This window comes from Bubalus kerabau, chromosome 22 (assembly GCF_029407905.1).
Source record: "Bubalus kerabau isolate K-KA32 ecotype Philippines breed swamp buffalo chromosome 22, PCC_UOA_SB_1v2, whole genome shotgun sequence".
Lineage (NCBI taxonomy): Eukaryota > Metazoa > Chordata > Mammalia > Artiodactyla > Bovidae > Bubalus > Bubalus kerabau.
Window position 1 is genome coordinate 11361543 of NC_073645.1, and position 21770 is coordinate 11383312.

The window sequence follows — 21770 nt, forward strand, 5'->3', positions numbered from 1 at the left end:
GTTATGACCAACCTAGACAGCATATTAAAAAGTAGAGACATTACTTTGCCAACAAAGGTCCGTCTAGTCAAGGCTATGGTTTTTCCAGTGTTCATGTATGGATGTGACAGTTGGACTGTGAAGAAGGCTGAGTGCCGAAGAATTGATGCTTTTGAACTGTGGTGTTGGAGAAGACTCTTGAGAGTCCCTTGGACTGCAAGGAGATCCAACCAGTCCATCCTAAAGGAGGTTAGTCCTGGGTGTTCCTTGGAAGGACTGATGTTGAAGCTGAAACTCCAATACTTTGGCCACCTGATGTGAAGAGCTGACTCATTTGAAAAGACCCTGATGCTGGGAAAGATTGAGGGCAGAAGGAGAAGGGGATGACAGAAGATGAGATGGTTGGATGGCATCACCGACTCAATAGACATGGGTTTGGGTGGACTCCAGGAGTTGGTGATGGACAGGGAGGCCTGGTGTGCTGCGGTTCATGGGGTTGCAAAGAGTTGGACATGACTGAGCGACTGAACTGAACTGAAGTATTTCATATAACACCCAGATTGTGGTCTCCATGGAACCTGATTCAAACTGTTTTTCAAAATTATGAGACTATTGGGAAAATGTGAACCCTAACTAGCTATTTGGTGATATTAAGGGATTATTATTTAGAATGTTAGTGAGATAATGCTGCTGTGATTATATATTCTTTGAAATCTTTATCTTTCAAATACATTTAGTATCAGGTTTTGTTTTTGTTTTTTTGCAAAAGGAAACAATACCAAAAGTGCAAAACTCAGATCAATGGATGGGTGATAGACAGAGAGGACAGATGGGAAGACCAGTGGAAGGGAAGTCAGCTGTGCTCTTTAATATGCCGGTGGACAGCAGAGAGGCAGTTAAAAGCCCTGCAGCAGATACTGTGGCAAACTTCACTCCACACCCTTTCTAGGCCCACCTGTGTGCAGAGGCTGGATCCTCATTTGCCTTGAATGCCAGATGTAGTTTAGGTTTTGCCTTTCAGAGGCACTCGTGTGAGACCTTGATTCAGAACTGAGCTACTTGGGGAGAGAGGGCATGGGACATCCATCTTACTAGTTTATGGCATGGCAGCATGACTCTGAGCTGCTTCCTTATTCCATGACTATGACCAAGACAGCCCATCCCTAACCAGATCAGTTCTGCAGTTTAAGTTGTTGGTGGCGGGGGCGGGGAGATGTTCCTAGAAGCTCAGTCTCAATTCTCTGTCTTCAACCTTCACAAAGATTCTGCAAGTGACCCCTCTCCCTTCATAAAGTCCTTTCTTCTTTAGCTAATAGGAGGGGACTGTTATTGCCAGTAAAGAACTCATCCAAGCTAAATCTCACAAGAATGAGTATTGGACCTCTTTGGAGAATATGTGCACTGGACACTGTGTACGCCAAACCACCTCTGGGAACACTTTTAAAGTCAAAATTGATGAGCAGTTTGGCACAATGAACTTTTCATTATGCTAGCAAAGAAATTAATTTTAAGTACACAGGGCTGACATAGTGATACCTTACCACCTTATGGGTTTTACAAAGGGCTGAAAAATCCCTTTGAACCCAAAAGCAGTCCCATCATCAGCTGACTGATGTTTTCACTTGTTGCAGCTGAATCTCGACCTCAAACCACAAGGAATAGAAGAGAGAAGAGAGTTGTTTCTGTTCCAAACCGGAGAGAATGTTTATTGATTTCCTTATGTACCTGTCATATGTTAAACCTGAAAATACAACTAAGGAATGTTATTCCCTTCATTTGGGAGCCCAAGTTCTATAAAGGAGGTCCCAGCTCTGACCATAGTGGAACGAAGACTGCGTGTGATAGAGGAGCTCACCATGGCTCTCCTTCCCCTAGGAATTTCCAAACCCATATTCCCAGGCACATTCCCTGACTTCTCAGGTGGCACCAGTGGTAAAGAGCCTGGCTGCCAGTGCAGGAGACATAAGAGATGTGGGTTCGATCCCTGGGTTGGGAAGATTCCCTAGAGGAGGAAATGGCAACCCACTTATGTATTCTTGCCTGGAAAACCCCATGCACAGAGGAGCCTGGCAGGCTACAGTCCATGGGGTCATAAAAGAGTCAGACATGACTTAGCTTAGTCAGAAGCAACTTAACATTCACACACATTCCCAGCAATACTGACAGTCCTGCTTTTCTCAGACAGAAGGGTAGACACACTATTCCCAGTCTACAGAGCTCCTCTTCACAAATTCACCCCAATCCTACTTTCAACACCAAGGGCAAAAGGTAAACAGAAACACTGGGGGTATGGAAAAGATTGTGATTCGGAATCTGAAGATTGAGGTTTTTTTCTCAGTGATATTTATCCCTCTAAGTTTCATTTTCCTTGTGTGAAAAATAAAGACTAACACAAAAATCACCTGATTAATATAGGTGTTTTCTTTTAAGTTCTTTGCTAACTCTACAGCATGATGCAAATGAGTTATTAAATTGAATGTGGATGCCTAAGTGTGGCAGGTTCCGTACTTAATAGAAAATGAAGCAGCTGACAAACAACTAATCTCAAAAATATACAAGCAACTCCTACAGCTCAACTCCAGAAAAATAAATGACCCAATCAAAAAATGGGCCAAAGAACTAAATAGACATTGCTCCAAAGAAGAGATACAGATGGCTAACAAACACATGAAAAGATGCTCAACATCACTCATTATCAGAGAAATGCAAATCAAAACCACTATGAGGTACCATTTCACACCAGTCAGAATGGCTGCGATCCAAAAGTCTACAAGTAATAAATGCTGGAGAGGGTGTGGGGAAAAGGGAACCCTCTTACACTGTTGGTGGGAATGCAAACTAGTACAGCCACTATGGAGAACAGTGTGGAGATTCCTTAAAAAACTGGAAATAGAACTGCCTTATGATCCAGCAATCCCACTGCTGGGCATACACTCTGAGGAAACCAGAAGGGAAAGAGACATGTGTACCCCAATGTTCATCGCAGCACTGTTTATAATAGCCAGGACATGGAAGCAACCTAGATGTCCATCAGCAGATGAATGGATAAGAAAGCAGTGGTACATATACACAATGGAGTATTACTCAGCCATTAAAAAGAATACATTTGAATCAGTTCTAATGAGGTGGATGAAACTGGAGCCTATTATACAGAGTGAAGTAAGCCAGAAAGAAAAACACCAATACAGTATACTAACGCATATATATGGAATTTAGAAAGATGGTAACAATAACCCTGTGTACGAGACAGCAAAAGAGACACTGATGTATAGAACAGTCTTATGGACTCTGTGGGAGAGGGAGAGGGTGGGAAGATTTGGGAGAATGGCATTGAAACATGTAAAATATCATGTATGAAATGAGTTGCCAGTCCAGGTTCGATGCATGATACTGGATGCTTGGGGCTAGTGCACTGGGACGACCCAGAGGGATGGTATGGGGAGGGAGGAGGGAGGAGGGTTCAGGATGGGGAACACATGTATACCTGTGGCGGATTCATTTCGATATTTGGCAAAACTAATACAATTATGTAAAGTTTAAAAATAAAATAAAATTAAAAAAACAAAACAAAACACCTTATAGCACAGTCATTTTCTTGGTGTATTCCTCAAGCTTGGTTCTATAGATCTCCCTATTAGAGTCTGACATACTCAACCTTGGGGAGAAGGAGGTTTTTGCTATTTTCAAAACTTCCAGAGGATTTTAAAATTTAGATAAAATTGGAATTGCCATATTTCCCTATTTCTCTACCATTAGATAAACACTGTGGAGCTATATACCTTGGCAGAGCATTTGGAAATTTTTCTGATGATTTGTCTCTTTCCAAAACCACACATAAGAATCTACTGCCTTTGGCAGTGACACATTTGACCTGTTTGCCATCCAAGATTATGAAGGCCGATTGGAGGAAAGCGGGCTACCGCTGCATTTATCATGATGATTTCAGGATCAAAGGACAATATCTTTGATGTAATTTTTCCTTTCACATAAATCTCAGATGCATAGCATCTCCCACCTGTACTGTGTGTGCACTTGTGGGGAAAAGTACCTCACTGTCCTTTTCGTTGCTGTTGAGCTTTTGGCTGCACCTCACCACATCTGGGATCTTAGTTCCCCAATTAGGGATCAAACTTGTGCCCCCTGCATTGGGATTGCAGAGTCTTAATCACTGGACCACCAGAAAAATCCCAACACAATCCTTTGATAGAACTTGGAAAAAAAAAAAAGGACCAAGAGAAACAGAAAGCAACTTGCTTATCAAAACCCAATGAGACTCAACGTTCTCTAGGGCCAATGGAAGCTTGATGCTAAAGCACATTGTCAGAACCTCCCTGGTGTCCCAGTGGCTAAGAATCCCCTGCCAGTGCAGAGAACATAGGTTCGAACCCTGGTTGAACTAAAAGTGCCACAAATACTGAGCCTGTGCACTCTAGAGCCCGTGCTCTACAACTAGAGAGCAGCCCTCCACTGCTTTAGAGAAAACCTGCCACCTGAGAAAACCTAAAGAGCAACAAAGAGCCCATGAGCCAAAATGAAGACCCAGCATAACTAAAACTAAAAAGTAAAATTTTTAAAAAAGAGAGATAGTAAAAAAAAAAAATTTTTTTTTTTTTTTTTAATTACACTGTCTTTCTTGTATTGAGCAGAACCAGCCTGAGGAGGAAGCTTGCCTGGTGAGAACTACTGTCTCCCCTGCCTGGAGCAAACGTACTCGAACCATTCACAGAGGATTCTATCCTCCCTCTCACCCACCACCCACCCCCACCTTGGATCAGCCAAAATGCAAAAGAGAAGGAAAGCAAGCCATCCCCATGCTATGGAGCAAATGCATACCAATCTCATGCTCTTTCTTGTTGCAATTTGTCTGACTTTTTCCCAAGGATAACCCACTTAAGATCTAGGGGAAAGAAGAAAAAGTTCTTACTCATGTGTTCTACCTGGAGTGATAAAATGTCTGCAGGAGAACTTAACATTGTGGGTTTGTCATTGATTTGGGATGGTTATCACTACAGATGGTGACTGCAGCCATGAAATTAAAAGACACTTACTCCTTGTAAGGATGCTTGGGGCTGGTGCACTGGGACGACCCAGAGGGATGGAATGGGGAGGGAGGAGGGAGGAGGGTTCAGGATGGGGAACACATGTATACCTGTGGCGGATTCATTTTTTGATATTTGGCAAAACTAATACAGTTATGTAAAGTTTAAAAATAAAATAAAATTTAAAAAAAATAAAAAAAAAATAAAAGACACTTACTCCTTGGAAGGAAAGTTATGACCAGCCTAGACAGCATATTCAAAAGCAGAGACATTACTTTGCCAACAAAGGTCCGTCTAGTCAAGGCTATGGTTTTTCCAGTGGTCATGTATGGATGTGAGAGTTGGACTGTGAAGAAGGCTGAGCGCCGAAGAATTGATGCTTTTGAACTGTGGTGTTGGAGAAGACTCTTGAGAGTCCCTTGGACTGCAAGGAGATCCAACTGGTCCATTCTGAAGGAGATCAGCCCTGGGATTTCTTTGGAAGGAATGATGCTCAAGCTGAAACTCCAGTACTTTGGCCACCTCATGTGAAGAGTTGACTCATTGGAAAAGACTCTGATGCTGGGAGGGATTGGGGGCAGGAGGAGAAGGGGACGACAGAGGATGAGATGGCTGGATGGCATCACTGACTCGATGGACTTGAGTCTGAGTGAACTCCGGGAGTTGGTGATGGACAGGGAGGCCTGGCATGCTGCGATTCATGGAGTCGCAAAGAGTCGGACATGACTGAGCGACTGATCTGATCTGATAAGCTTACGTGGCCTCTGAGACAGCCAGACTCAAATGGTATGGCCAATGAATTGAGAGGGGTACCTGTCTGATACTCCCTCCATTGTGTGAGGCCAGAACCAAGCCTCACTGTGAACCAGAAGCTGAGGAAGGGTTTTGATCCTGAGAGGCTGAGATTAGGGTAGGGAGGTCCCATGGAGGTAAGTGGATTCCCCAAGAATCAAGGAGGTCGGCCTGTGAAGTCAGAACCACGCAGGAATCTCAAGCTTGCAGGAGTCAAAGGCAGGATCCATCAGATATGGAGTCAAGACAGGGCCAGGCAGGGATGAAGTCTAAGCTAAAGCAGATGAGACACAAATCCCAAAGGGTTAGCAGTCTTGTGTAAAGACCCAGATCACCTATAGGTAGTGTTGGTGACTCCATTTTGCACATCAGTAGATTAAGGAGATTTGCATGGGTTGGGCTGGCTAATCACACCAAGACAAAGGGTGACAACTTACTGAGCTGCTGCCACGTAGAAATTTGTTAAAACAGGACAAGGAGGACTTTTTATCTTTTTAAAATAATAATAAAAAATAAAATGAAACTAAATTATGGAACTCTTTGTATGTTCCTGACCTCTTCTAAAAACATGGCACAACCTGCCTCATTTAATACTCATACTTTGAGGATGGTATTATTCCTATCCCTAGTTTCCATTTGGGTGAAAAGAAAAACAATCATAGAGAAGTTAAATAGCCAAGACTCCTACTGCCAGTAGGAGATGAAGCTGGATTCAAAACCAGATCATCCGTCTTCAGAGCCTTCCAGCTTGACCATCAGCTACACCATGCAATGAAAGTCTTTTACGATTAATAGTATTAACATACCCGACCTCCTTAGTGAAAGTAAAAGTGTTAGCCACTCAGTCGTGCCTGACTCTTTGCAACCCCATGGACTGCAGCCCACCAGGCTCCTCTGTCCATGGGATTTTCTAGGCAAGGATACTGGCATAGTTTGCCATTTCCTTCTCCAGAGGATCTTCCCAACCCAGGGATCAAACTGAGTTCTCCTGCACTGCAGGAAGATTCTTTACCGATTGAATGAACAGGGAAGACTGACCTCCTTAGGGTAACGATCAAATAATTCCTACAAAGTAGCCAAAAGCACAGATCCAGGTCTTCCCTGGTGGTCCAGTGGTTGAGAATCTGCTTTGCAATTCAGGGGACATGGGTTTGATCCCTGGTTGGGGAGCTAAGATCCCACATGCCACAGAGCAACTAAGCCCATGCACCACAGCTAGAGAGTCCATGGGCCAAACAAAAGGTCCCAAGTGCCACAAGTAACACCTGACACAGTCAAATAAACATATAAATAAATATTTTTTTATAAAACCAAGGCTAATAGGAGGTCAAATATTTAGACTCAGGAATTGTGAGAAGAGGTAAGGATTCTAAAATCACCTAGTCCAACCCCCATGTCATATAGATAAGTTACTTGCCCAAAGTCACTGTCATTGAGACTTTATACTCATCCATATCTGATTCTCCATTCCTCTGCAGACACACAGGAAGTTCACACTTTCCAGCCCTCTCCCAGTCATTTCATTGGTCAATGGACTGGAGATGACATTGACGGGTGTCATCTCTGGATTGAAGTATTAATGTGGAGGCATTTGAGACCAAGTGTGAGTTCTCCATGATCTCTCTGCTGTGGTGACCCTGGTAACTGCATATCCTCCAGATTACAAGATCTCCGAGGCACCATTTGGAAGAAATCTACCTCAGAGTCCTCAGACAGGAGTGTGCTTTGCATAAAGAAGTAAATGCCTATGTGTTAAGCAAATAAAGATTTTACCACGGCAAAGACCCCCATCCATCTTGATTAACACAGCCACCTGATTAAATCAGCTAATGACACTGACTCCTTATCCAAATTATAAATCTTTTAGAATTTCCTTCAGTCCAATAAATGCCATGAATCAAATGGTTTTACATCCACATATAGAAAATTGAAATCAAAATCCTATCTCACAATACTCACACAAATTTACTCAAAATAGATGAAAGGTTTACACATAACACCTGAATCTATAAAACTCCTCGAAGAAATATAGGGAAGATCATTGATCTTGGCAATAATTTTTTTGAATATGCCCCCCCCCAAAAAAGCACAAGCAACAAAAACAAAAATCAATACTACAGCAAATGGAAAGCTTCCAAGCAGCAGATGAGACAATCAACAAAATGAGAAGACAGCCTACAGGAGAAAATATTTGCAAACCATATGTTAGATAAGAAGTTAATATCCAATATATAAAGAACTCATACAACTCAACAACCGAAAAACAAACAATTCCATTGAAAAATAAGCAGAGGAAATACATAGATTTTTTTTTTCCCAAAGACATCCAAATGATGAAAGGGTATATCAAAGGATGCTCCACATTACATTTTGAAATATATTAAAATTTCTCTAATTTAGAGATCACATTTCATGTACTCTCAACTCTAAGACATGGCTAAAATGGGGAGGAAATATAAAAGGCTCCCAGGTCATAAAAACTTATGAAAGGAAATCCATGCATTTTATACCATAGGAGAGTCTCTTCGGCTCATGCAGGGCTTGGTGATTTTTAATTTACATAAAGTTCTAACCAACCATTCTTTGTTTTCCAATCACAGATTGTTTCTAGAAGCAGGCACACAGGTAGCAAAAGTGATAGCTAAAAGAGGGCTCAAATGAAAAATGACTCCATCTATGACAATAGTCAGTGATCAGAGAAACAGCTTGAGTCATTTTTGTTTGATAGTCTGTAAATCAGCAGAAGAATGTGTACCATATTTGAAAACATTTTCCTCCAAGATTTTTTTTTTTAAGTTTGGGGTTTAAAAGAAAGAACTTCATGTTTTAAAGCTATTTAGAAAGTAAAAATGAAGATGGAGACAAAAACAAACAAATCTGTCTCCAAATGCTACAAGGTTTTATTAAGTTGGGATTTGGAGAATTTTTATTTTCTGCATTTTACTTAAACATTTAATTTTTGTGCTATGATCATGTATTATTTTTGTGATACAAAGATAATTTTTTTAAAGGATGAATGCAGGATATGAAAAAGTCACACTGAGTAACTAATTCAACTAGGTTAAAAAAATGGTGTCAACCCTGCTAATCTACTCTTGGACAAGGACATGCTTGCATGCTCAGTTGTGTCCAACTCTTTGCAGCCCCATGGACTGTAGCCTGTCAGCCTTCTCTGTCCATAGGATTCTCCAGGCAAGAATACTGGTGTAGGTTGCATTTCTTCCTCCAAGGGATCTTCCTGAGCCAGGGATCAAACCAGCATCTCCTGTGTCTCCTGTATTGCAGGCGGATTCATTATCCACTGAGCCAATCTTCAGTTCAGTCACTCAGTCGTGTCCAACTCTTTGCGACCCCATGAATCAAAGCATGCCAGGCTTCCCTGTCCATCACCAACTCCCGGAGTTTACCCAAACTCGTGTCCATCGAGTTGGTGATGTCATCCAGCTATCTCATCTTCTGTTGTCCCCTTCTCCTCCTGCCCCCAATCCCTCCCAGCATCAGGGTCTTTTCAAACGAGTCAACTCTTCACATCAGGTGGCCAAAGTATTGGAGTTTCAGCTTCAAAATCAGTCCTTCCAATGAAAACCCAGGACTGATCTCCTTTAGGATGGACTGGTTGGATTGTCTTGCAGTCCAAGGGACTCTCAAGAGTCTTCTCCAACACCACAATTCAAAAGCATCAATTCTTTGGTGCTCAACTTTCTTCACAGTCCAACTCTCACCTCCATACATGACCACTGGAAAAAGCATAGCCTTGACTAGACGGACCTTTGTTGGCAAAATAATGTCTCTGCTTTTTAATATGCTATCTAGGTTGGTCATAACTTTCCTTCCAAGGAGTAAGTGTCTTTTAATTTCATGGCTGCAATCAGCCAATCTTAGGTATCATCAAATGAAAAACACCACTGAAAATAGTTTTTTGGTTTTTTTTTTCTTGGAAACGAGGCAGACAGTGCTCACCTGACTCCATCTTGGTTGAGCTCCTAACCAACCAATCCATCAATGATCAGATCATGTGGTACTTTTAGAAAAACTAAGGCATCAACTAGTGTAGTCAGGTCTAATGGAACAGAGCAGGTTCTACCTGCTTATTAATTTCTCTAATCAGTAAACAGGCTGAGCTGCCTCTTCATGCCCAGGTGAGCTAAACCTTGGATGCATCATAAGAGAGCAAGGTTATCCTGAATTTGATAAGGATATTGGTGTTTTTCCTAAAAGAACAGGTACCACAATGTGACATAGGGCTGTGATCACTGCATAACAAATGAGTCCACAGATAAAGACAGGATGGAAGATTCATATTGTTTCCATTCCAGTGTGTCAATTCCCACGTGGGTATACTCAGAAGATTTAATTACTGAGGTTCAGCCTGATCACTGACAAATTTAAAGAGATGCCAGGGTAAACAACTGGTCTGTTTATATCAATGCATTCTTGCTGAACATCAATCAGCCTTCGTGAGTTTCTTTTTAAAAGCTGGAATTGTGAATTGGCTGAGGAACTATTTCTTTCAAAAACCAAACCATTGAGCTATAAGCCTTTTAAATAGAATGAGCAGTCAACCAAAAAAAAAAGAAAAAGGGCTTCCAATCTCACCTCACACTGCTGAAAAACTACCTCAAAATATCTTGAAAGAGACAGGCCACCAATAGCAGGTTTTATGTAGGCCCTTAACAGCACCATTAAAGGGAGAAAAAACCATGAGAAAATTGGCATGATGTCCCTCACAGGCCTGCCAGCACTGCTGGGAGAGGGCATCTCTAGCCAAACCACAATTCTTGCCATAATCAAACTGAATTATGAAACAAAAGAAAACATCTTGCTCTAGTTTAAGTAGGTCATAAGCCAAATTACCCTTGAAAAGTCTTTGCAGGGAGAAAAAACAAACCCCATTTGTAGAGGAGAAAATGAGATGCTAAGCAATGCTTAAAATCTTGCCCGGGAAGGAGGCTGCCTACATCATACACACATTGAAGGTGGAAGTAAATGAGTGGACATGTGTATCAGCAACGCTCCCAGGGACTGAGGTGTGCTTTAGCTGACTGAAACTCAAAGACATCTGCAAGATAGGTGTATCATAGCAACACTGGGTGCTGAGGAGAACATGGGGTCAGTGAGGACTGCCACAGTCAGAACGTGCGTGCCCATCTGAAGGGGACGAAAGCGCGGTGTTGACGGATTTTCTCAGTTTGTAATGAAAAGTCAGTAGGTAAAGTATAACTGATCTATAACGTGGTGTTACTTTCAGATGTACAGCAAAGTGATTCCATTATACATATACACATGCAAATGCATACATATACATATTTCTCAGATTCTTTTAAATCATAGCTTATTACAAGATATTGTATATGGCACCCTGTGCTCCAACAGGTCCTTCTTGTTTATCTATCTTATATGTAGTAGTGAATTTGCTAATCCCAAACTCCTAATTTCTCTCTCCCCTCCCTTCCCCTTAGGTAATCATAAATTTGTCTTCTATGTCTGTGAGTTTGTTTCTGTTTTGTTAATATGTTCATTTGTATCATTTTTTTTAGATTCCACATATGAGGTATCATGGGATATTTGTCTTTCTCTGACTTCACTTAGTATGATAACCGTTATGTCCAAAAAGCCAGTGATATCAGTGTTTATCTTAATTTCTTGATTTCACATGCAGGCAAACAATTCTGATTAAATATTTTATCATTATTTAGGTCAACGGTATGTGTGACAAACTTATCACATGTCAACCACAAGTTGCAACTGCCAATTTAATCCATTGCTTCCTTTATTCAAAATTATTTTCTGAAATAAACTCACAGACATAGAAAACAATAAAAATTAAAATGAAAAAACTGGTGAAAAATAAAAAAAAATAATGAAAAATTAAAAAAAAACTAGTCAGATAAGGAAGGGATGTAGAGAGAGGTTGGGGTTACGAGATGTAAGCTTTTATGTATAGAATGGATGAACAACATCCTACTATATAGCACAGAGAACTATATTCAATATTCTATGATAAACTATAATGGAAAAAATATTTTAAAAAAGAATGTATATATATCTAAATCACTTTGCTGTATAGTAGAAATTAATACAAAATTGTAAATGAATTATACTTCAATTTTTAAAAATTGATAATAAGAAAAAAAAAAGGATGCTGAAAAATATTTTGGAAGCTAAAAAAACATTTTGGAACCTGGGGTTAGAGATGGACAACCGTTTATAAAGAAAGGTGGAATCCCATTTGGGAGGGAAGCAGAACCAAGGCGGTGCATGGAGGTGGCAGTGGGAATGGGAAGAGGGCATACATTTGAGAAGTACTGGTGAAGCTTGTCACCAGGATTTGACAACTGCTCAATGTGGGAGGTGAAGGACAGGGGGAAACCAGACGTCACTTTAATTTTTTTAAGATTGAGAGAATTGGATGCCACTAACCAAAGGAGATGTGGGAAAACAAATTGTCAAAACAGATTCAATTTGAGTACCGGCTATTCAGGCAGGTCTAAAGCATTAGAGTGAAACCTGAGGCTAATGTTTGTGAGTACAACACAGAACACAAATCTCATGAATATGGCAGTTCTTCCAAGATTCTAGCAAATTGGAATTAAGAAAATGCATATGGGAGAGAAATAGACTTAATTTCCCCTAAAAGTATTACAACCTTGTTCAAGATTTCTGGCAGAATCCAGAAAAGGGAAAAAGGTGAAAAAACATGGTTGCCCAAGAGTGTTGTTTTACTTTTGCATAAGAAACACTGGGAGGAATGACTCCTGTTTTGCCTAATGGACCACAGTTGAGCAAGCTGAAACCTGATGTTTCACGTTCCATCTTCCAACCTCTGCTCTGTGTCTGAAGTTTGCACTTAATGAGATACATGAGAGACTCCAGTAAATTATGAAATCTGCTACTGGCTGAGATAGGTTTTCACACTACAAAAGTGGGGTCTCATGTTCAGAGGAAAGTGGCTGGAGTTTTAGCCCTTTCCTTGGGGTCACAAAGAGTTGGACATGACTGAACATGCACGCACATCAAATTTGCATGGAGAGAATAAATAACTGTGGTTTAGAATACAGGTTTGGTAAGTTCAAATCCCACTACTGCCCTAATGAGAGGAAGTCACTTAACTTCTCTATGCTTCTAGTCTCTCATCTGTAAAATGATGAGAGACCAGACAACAACAACCTTTAAAGGTTGTTGTGAGGATTAATTGAGAAACAAATGGTAAGTGTACTTAAAAGTTATTAAATAGGATTGCTTCACAATTACTCTTTTTGGTATAGATACTTTTACCAAGCATTAATGAATAATTCCTCTCATACTTTAGTCTAACCCATGAGATCTCCTATTTTCTACAACAAAAATTTCCCTTGACTTGGCATGAGTAGAGGAGGATCTTTAAGACCTGTGAATGAATTAATGCCTTCTGTAAAGGGAATTCTCAGAGGCCTCCCCACTCTGAGAAGACATAAGGAAATACTAGTCAGAGAGTTAACCTCCTGTGAGGTGTCTTTCCTGTATAGGAAGTTAGGCAGACAATTACTCATCCATAAAACAGAATGAAATAATGCCATTTGTAGCAACATGGATGGACCTAAATATTATTATGCTAAGTGAAGTAAGCCAAACAAGAGAAAGATAAATATCACATGATGTTGCTTATATGTGAAATCTAAAAAACAAATAAACTTATTTTTAAAACAGACAGAGACTCAGACAAAGAAAACAAATTTATGGTTACCAAAGCAGAAAGGGCAGGGGATAAATTAGGAGTTTGGGATTAACATACACACTCTACTATGGTTTTTCCAGTGGTCATGTATGGATGTGAGAGTTGGACTGTGAAGAAGGCTGAGCACCGAAGAATTGATGCTTTTGAACTGTGGTGTTGGAGAAGACTCTTGAGAGTCCCTTGGACTGCAAGGAGATCCAACCAGTCCATTCTGAAGGAGATCAGCCCTGGGATTTCTTTGGAAGGAATGATGCTAAAGCTGAAACTCCAGTACTTTGGCCACTTCATGAGAAGAGTTGACTCATTGGAAAAGACTCTGATGCTGGGAGGGATTGGGGGCAGGAGGAGAAGGGGACGACAGAGGATGAGATGGCTGGATGGCATCACTGACTCGATGGACGTGAGTCTGAGTAAACTCCGGGAGTTGGTGATGCACAGGAAGGCCTGGCGTGCTGCGATTCATGGGGTCACAAAGAGTCAGACATGACTGAGTGACTGAACTGAACTGAACTGATATAATATATGTAACCAATAAGGACTTACTGCATAAAACACAGGATACCAATAACCTATGAGGAAAAAGAGTCTGAAGAATATGTGTGTGTGTGTAACTGAATCACTGTGCTGTATACCCAAAACTAACACATTGTAAATCAACTATACTTCAATTTTTTTAAAAAGCACACAACACAAAAACTACTCCTACCATGGCTGATTTCAAGCAACCAAAGGAATGTTAAGTTGGAAGATCTATGCACAATTTGCTCCAGTGAGCCAAAAAAAACCTTTTTCCTCAATAAATCATTGTCACTACCCAAACCACCTCTTAAGCCACCAAGGATGCATTTCTCATGTATAGTCTCAGATGACACTGCTGTCCTGGGGGACACCTTTTGGAAAAGTTTGGGGAAAATTTCCTCATCTGAAGGGGAAATTAGCTGAGAGGCACAGCCAGAAGAATCCTGCACAACAGGAAGCCTGGGTGTCACAGATCCATCTCTTTAGGGTGACCTCACACATTCATGTCCAGTGACATGGGGTAGTTGTCCTCCTGATTTGGAGTTTTGATCTTGGGAATGGAAAACTGACCATATCAAAATTCCTATTACAATTTTTTCAGGGACACCCATTCTGCCCTGATGCCTGCCCTGAGAGATGGTCCATGTAAGCTTAGTTCCACCCATTCCTCTCAATAAGGTATTTGCACTCGATATTTGACATGTTCTCCATTTTTCTCACCCAGTGTTGACTTGTCCTTGGCTCTTAGCAGAGAACCAGGCACCTCCTTCTCTGATGGGGAAATGGTGAGACTAGCAAACAACTCACTGCAGAAGGGCTTTGTAGTGGTGCCTATTTGGAAGGAGCGGCGGCTGCCACAGTGCAGGAGTGGCAGAAAGGAGCTACCCCACAGCCAAGGTCAGGGGCGGCGGCCGAGAGGAGCTACCCCACAGCCAAGGTCAGGGGCGGCGGCCGAGAGGAGCTACCCCACAGCCAAGGTCAGGGGCGGCGGCCGAGAGGAGCTACCCCACAGCCAAGGTCAGGGGCGGCGGCCGAGAGGAGCTACCCCACAGCCAAGGTCAGGGGTGGCGGCCGAGAGGAGCTACCCCACAGCCAAGGTCAGGGGTGGCGGCCGAGAGGAGCTACCCCACAGCCAAGGTCAGGGGCGGCGGCTGAGAGGAGCTACCCCACATCCAAGGTAAGGAGCAGCGACTGTGCTTTGCTGGAGCAGCTGTGAAGAGATACCCCACATCCAAAGTAAGAAACCCAAGTAAGATGGTAGGCACTGAGAGACGGCATCAGAGGGCAGACAGACTGAAACCACAATCACAGACAACTAGCCAATCTGATCACATGGACCACAGCCTTGTCTAACTCAGTGAAACAAAGCCATGCCATGTGGGGCCACCCAAGATGGACGGATCATGGTGGAGAGGTCTGACAGAATGTGGTCCACTGGAGAAGGGAATGGCAAACCACTTCAGCATTCTTGCCTTGAGAACCCCATGAACAGTATGAAAAGGCAAAATGATAGGATACTGAAAGAGGAACTCCCCAGGTCAGGACATGCCCAATATGTTACTAGAGATCAGTGGAGAAATAACTCCAGAAAGAATGAAGGGATGGAGCCAAAGCAAAAACAATACCCAGTTGTGGATGGGACTGGTGATAGAAGCAAGGTTCAATGCTATAAAAAGCAATATTGCATAGGAACCTGGAATGTTGTTAGGTTCATGAATCAAGGCAAATTGGAAGTGGTCAAACAGAAGATGGCAAGAGTGAACATCAACATTCTAGGAATCAGCAAACTAAGATGGACTGGAATGGGTGAATTTAACTCAGATGACCATTATATCTACTACTGTGGGCAGGAATCCCTTAGAAGAAATGGAGTAGTCATCATAGTCAACAATAGAGTCCAAAATGCAGTACTTTGATGCAATCTCAAAAACGACAGAATGATCTCTGTTAGTTTCTAAGGCAAACCATTCAATATCACAGTAAACCAAGTCTATGCCCCAACCATTAATGCTGAAGAAGCTGAAGTTGAAGGGTTCTATGAAGACCTACAAGACTTTCTGGAACTAACACCCAAAAAAGATGTCCTTTTAATTATAGGGGACTGGAATGCAAAATTGAAAGTCAAAAAACACCTGGGGTAACAGGCAAATTTGGCCTTGGAATATGGAATGAAGCAGGGCAAAGGCGAATAGAGTTCTGTCAAGAGAACGCACTGCTCATAGCAAACATCCTCTTCCAACAACACAAGAGAAGACTCTATACCTGGACATCACCAGATGGTCAACACCGAAATCAGACTGATTATATTGTTTGCAGCCAAATATGGAGAAGCTCTACACAGTCAGCAAAAACAAGACCAGGAGCTGACTGTGGCTCAGATCAAAACTCCTTATTGCCAAATTCAGACTTAAATTGAAGAAAGTGGGGGAAACCACTAGACCATTCAGGTATGACCTAAATCAAATACCTTATGACTATACAGTGGAAGTGAGAAGTAGATTTAAGGGACTAGATCTGATAGACAGAATGCCTGATGAACTATGGGTGGAGGTTCATGACATTGTACAGGAGACAGGGATCAAGACCATCCCCATGGAAAAGAAATGCAAAAAAGCAAAATGGCTGTCTGAGGAGCCCTTACAAATAGCTGTGAAAAGAAGAGAAGCAAAAAGCAAAGGAGAAAAGGAAAGATAGACCCATTTGAATGCAGAGTTCCAAAGAATAGCAAGGAGAGATAACAAAGCCTTTCTCAATGATCAATGCAAAGAAATAGGGGAAAACAACAGAATGGGGAAGACTAGAGATCTCTTCAAGAAAATTAGAGATACCAAGGGACATTTATGCAAAGATGGGCTCAATATAGGACAGAAATGGTTTGGATCTAACAGAAGCAGAAGATATTAAGAAGAGGTGGCAAGAATACACAGAACTGTACAAAAAGATCTTAATGACCCAGATAATCATGATGGTGTGATCACTCACACTCACCTAGAGCCAGACATCCTGGAATGTGAAGTCAGGTGGGCCTTAGGTAGCGTCACTGAGAACAAAGCTAGTGGAGGTGATGGAATTCCAGTGGAGCTATTTCAAATCCTGAAAGATGATGCTGTGAAAGTGCTGCACTCAATATGTCAGCAAATTTGGAAAACTCAGCAGTGCCCACAGGACTGGAAAAGGTGTTTTCATTCCAATCCCAAAGAAAGGTAATGCCAAAGAATGCTCAAACTACTGCACAACTGCACTCATCTCACATACTAGTAAAGTAATGCTCAATATTCTCCAAGCCAGGCTTCAGCAATATGTGAACCATGAACTTCCACATGTTCAAAGTGGTTCTAGAAAAGGCAGAGGAACCAGAGACCAAATTGCCAACATCAGCTGGATCATAGAAAAAGCAAGAGAGTTCCAGGAAAACATCTTTATTGACTATGCCAAAGCCTTTGACTGTGTGAATCACAATAAACTGTGGAAAATTCTTAAAGAGATGGGAATACCAGACCACCTGACCTGCCTCTTGAGAAACCTGTATGCAGGTCAGGAAGCAACAGTTAGAACTAGACATGGAACAACAGACTGGTTCCAAATAGGAAAAGGAGTATGTCAAGGCTGTATATTGTCACCCTGCTTATTTAACTTATACACAGAGTACACCATGAGAAACACTGGGCTGGGTGAAGCACAATCTGGAATCAAGATTGCCAGGAGAAATATCAATAAAGTCAGATATGCAGATGACACCACCCTTATGGCAGAAAGTGAAGAAGAACTAAAGAGCCTCTTGATGAAAGTGAAAGAGGAGAGTGGAAAAGTTGGCTTAAAGCTCAACATTCAGAAAACTAAGATCATGGCATCCAGTCCCATCACTTCATGGCAAATATATGTAAAAACAGTGGCTGACTTTATTTTTCTGGGCTCCAAAATCACTGCAGATGGTGATTGCAACCATGAAATTAAAAGACGCTTACTCCTTAGAAGGGAAGCTATGACCAATCTAGACAGCATATTAAAAGCAGAGCCATTACTTTGCCAACAAAGGTCCATCTAGTCAAGGCTATGGTTTTTCCAGTGGTCATGTATGGAGGTGAGAGTTGGACTGTGAAGAAAGTTGAGCACCAAAGAATTGATGCTTTTGAATTGTGGTGTTGGAGAAGACTCTTGAGAGTCCCTTGGACTACAAGGCGATCCAACCAGTCCATCCTAAAGGAGATCGGTCTGGGTGTTCATTGGAAGGACTGATGTTGAAGCTGAAACTCCAATACTTTGGCAACCTGATGTGAAGACCTGACTCATTTGAAAAGACCCTGATGATGGGAAAGAATGACGGCAGGAGAAGAAGGGGACAACGGAGGATGAGATGGTTGGATGGCATCACCGACTCAATGGACATGGGTTTGGGTAGATTCTGGCAGTTGGTGATGGACAGGGAGGCCTGGTGTGCTGCAATTCATGGGGTCACAAAGAGTTGGACACGACTGAGTGACTGAACTGAACTTGGAGCTGGCTCTTGACATCTCTGCTTTAACCAATGGGGCTCAGTCTCCTGGTATGCCTTCACAGCACAACTGTTTCCTTTTGGCAAAGATGACTGGGTGGGGGGCATGCCTTTCCTTATCTTCCTGCCGAGAACCTACTTCACAGCATGTGGGAGCTGTACACGGAGGAAATGTTGATATTACTGTGAAAGCCGCAGAGTGCTGAAAAGGCATTAATTATCCTAACAGTGATCCCCCAGATGGAGTCAAGGGCTTATTTCTTCCTCCTAAACTTTATACACTCTTCTATTCTGGAACTTACTATTTAATGAGCATATGTCAATTTGGTGTTCGAGTCCCATTCTGTTCCTTCCTCTATCACTTGTACCATCCTAGAGTTTCACACACAGAACTCTAAGTTTACCAATGATGCAACTGAGGCTCAAGGAAGTTCAAAGAGCTAGTAAGTTGCAGATACAGGATGTGAATTCACGTCTCTGGATTCCAGTTGCAGCCATCACATCACCCTGACACAGGGGAAAGGGAAAGGGAAGTTGCTCAGTCGTGTCTGACTCTTCACGACCCCGTGGGCTGCAGCCCACCAGGCTCCTCCGTCCATGGGATTTTCCAGGCAAGAGTGCTGGAGTGGGGTGCCATTGCCTTCTCCGAGAGGTGACCAGTAACATGCCCAATAAACCCTCCTCTTCTTCAGCCTTTGCCTGATGAAAATTTTGCTCTACCACTCACACTCTATTTTCAAATACCAGGGAACTACTAAATATAGAAATCAATCAATCAGCTGGTTCATAGAGGAAGTGATATGGGGACTGAGTGATGGAAATGGCAGGATCCTGAAGCTGGGGTCGGGGGTGGAAGTAAAGATGCAGGAGGCACAAAACAAGGAGACTCTGGGGCTCTCTGAGGGCAGAGGCACTTGCTGTCAGACAGGCATATCACACCTCAAGGATAATACAGACAAGTGGTCTTCAAAAGCTTTGGCTCCTGAAACCCCTAAAAGAAATTTCTACTTCCTTGTGTATTTTTTTTATTAATTTATATTTTAATTGAAGGATAATTGCTTTACAGAATTTTGTTGTTTTCTGTCAAACCTCAACATGAATCAGCTATAGGTATACACCTGTCCCCACCCTCTTTCACCTCCCTCCCCATCCCACCCCTCTAGGTTGATACAGAGTCCCTGCTGAGTTCCCTGAAACATACAGCAATTCCCATTGGCTATCTATTTTACATATGGCAATGTAAGCGTCCATGTTACTCTCTCCATACATCTCACCCTCTCCTCCCCTCTCCCCATGACCATAAGTCTGTTCTTTATGTCTGTTTCTCCATTGCTTCCCTGAAAATAAATAAAAATATGGAATGCTTCACAAATTTGAGTATCATCCTTGTGTAGGGGCCATGTTAATCTCTGTATTATTCCAATTTTAGTATATGTGCTGCCAAAGCGAGCACTCTCATGTGTTTCAAAAGAGGACATCTAAAGCTCTTACATGCTGAAATACTTAGAAAAATTGTATTTTCTAAATTTCTGTATACCGTACACATATTTCAAATTTATTTTGGCCAAACTTAAGCAGAAGAATCTGTATGTTAGATTTACAAAAAAATATCAACAGACCTTAGTCAAACCCATTTTTATCAAATTGGGCTGCCAAATAGTAACCAGAATTACTATTAGAAACTATCAGACTTCAGTTTCAATTTCAATAGACATATTCATATATACACTTCAACTATGTGATAACCTTCTCACTCCTTCACTGAAACTCTGAGACAAGACACAGTACTTGGCACGAGTTTGAAACCTAGAGAAACAAGATGCGGTCTGTTTCTGCTTGCTTTGGGTTTACCAGTCTCCCTCTCTGGAACAATCTGCTCTGAAATCATCTCTGGGGTGATGCCCAGGAGATTTCTCTATGTCTTGAAACCAGAGTGAGACTATATGCCCAGAGTGAGGCTCCAGATGAGTAGAAGTTTGCCTTTACTTTCTGAAGCAGAACTCATATGGCTCCTCCAGCAAAAAAAAGTTCTTGGAAAACAGTTCAAATGCAAGTTGAGAATCTGGAAGTTGATGCCCTTCAATGCTAACTATGCCCAGCAGCCCCTGAAATCTTTAGGAACCTTCAGCTGCACCGCTGCCAGTGATGCCTTCTCGAGTCTGCTCTCACATCCCAAATTTCCCTCTCATGACTCAGGATTCTCAAACAGGCCCCCTGGCCACTACTGCTGTGCCCATCTAGATTTCTCTCTCTAACCCTCTGCCTTCAGAACCTAGGCTTCAAATTCCTGATTCTCACCACCTTTCCTTCATTCTGGAAAAACGCCTTTACTTCAGGAAGAGCGATTTTAAGAGGCATTAAACTGATTTGTATGAAGGTATTAAGGACTGAGACACCTTACCTAAATCTTAAAGTATTGTTTGCATTTTTCAAAGAAAAACTTGTTTACCAGAAGGAGTCTCCCATGGGCTGGAAATTCAGGTGAATATATAAGAAGCTGTGGGCACTGGGGGCTTCCCTCATAGCTCAGTTGGTAAAAAATCCACCTGCAATGCAGGAGGCCTGGGATTGATCCCTGGGTTGGGAAGATCCCCTGGAGAAGGGAAAGGCTACCCACTCCAGTGGGCACTGGGGAGGAAATATTCTAGGTTAATTCCAGGATGATTAACGACGAGTTTTGATCACTGTGCTGAGAAGCAGTAACTTGTTAAGTAGGGTCTGAGCCTGACAAGGGCTTCCCTGGTGGCTCAGTGGTAAAGAATCCTCCTGACAGTGCAGGAGACACAGGTTCAATCTCTGGGTCGGAACGATCCCCTGGAGAAGGAAATAGCAACCCACTCCAGTATTCTTGCCTGGGAAATCCCATGGACAGAGGAGCCTGGTGGGATACAGTCCATGGCTTTCAAAAGAGTCAGGTATGACTTAGTGACTAAACAATAAACTCGACAAGTAGCAACCCCCCTGGAGAAGGCAATGGCACCCCACTCCAGTACTCTTGCCTGGAAAATCCCATGGACGAAGGAGCCTGGTGGGCTGCAGTCCATGGGGTCGCGAAGAGTCGGACACAACTGAGCGACTTCACTTTCATGCATTGGAGAAGGAAATGGCAACCCACTCCAGTGTTCTTGCCTGGAGAATCCCAGGGACGGCAGAGCCTGGTGGGCTGCCGTCTATGGGGTCGCACAGAGTCGGACACGACTGAAGCGACTTAGCAGCAGCAACCCCTCCCCCCAGC

At 42.3% G+C, this 21770-nt stretch overlaps 1 protein-coding gene and 1 non-coding gene across 3 annotated transcripts in view; both read right to left on the bottom strand.

The window, feature by feature from the left end:
* The window catches only part of ASAH2 (N-acylsphingosine amidohydrolase 2), a 90154-nt gene that overhangs the window by 67353 nt on the left and 1031 nt on the right, over window positions 1-21770 (bottom strand). The gene's annotated exons all lie outside the window — the stretch shown is intronic.
* Window positions 19885-19988, bottom strand: LOC129637149 (U6 spliceosomal RNA). The gene has a single exon (XR_008707359.1). It is a non-coding gene; the product is annotated as a U6 spliceosomal RNA (small nuclear RNA).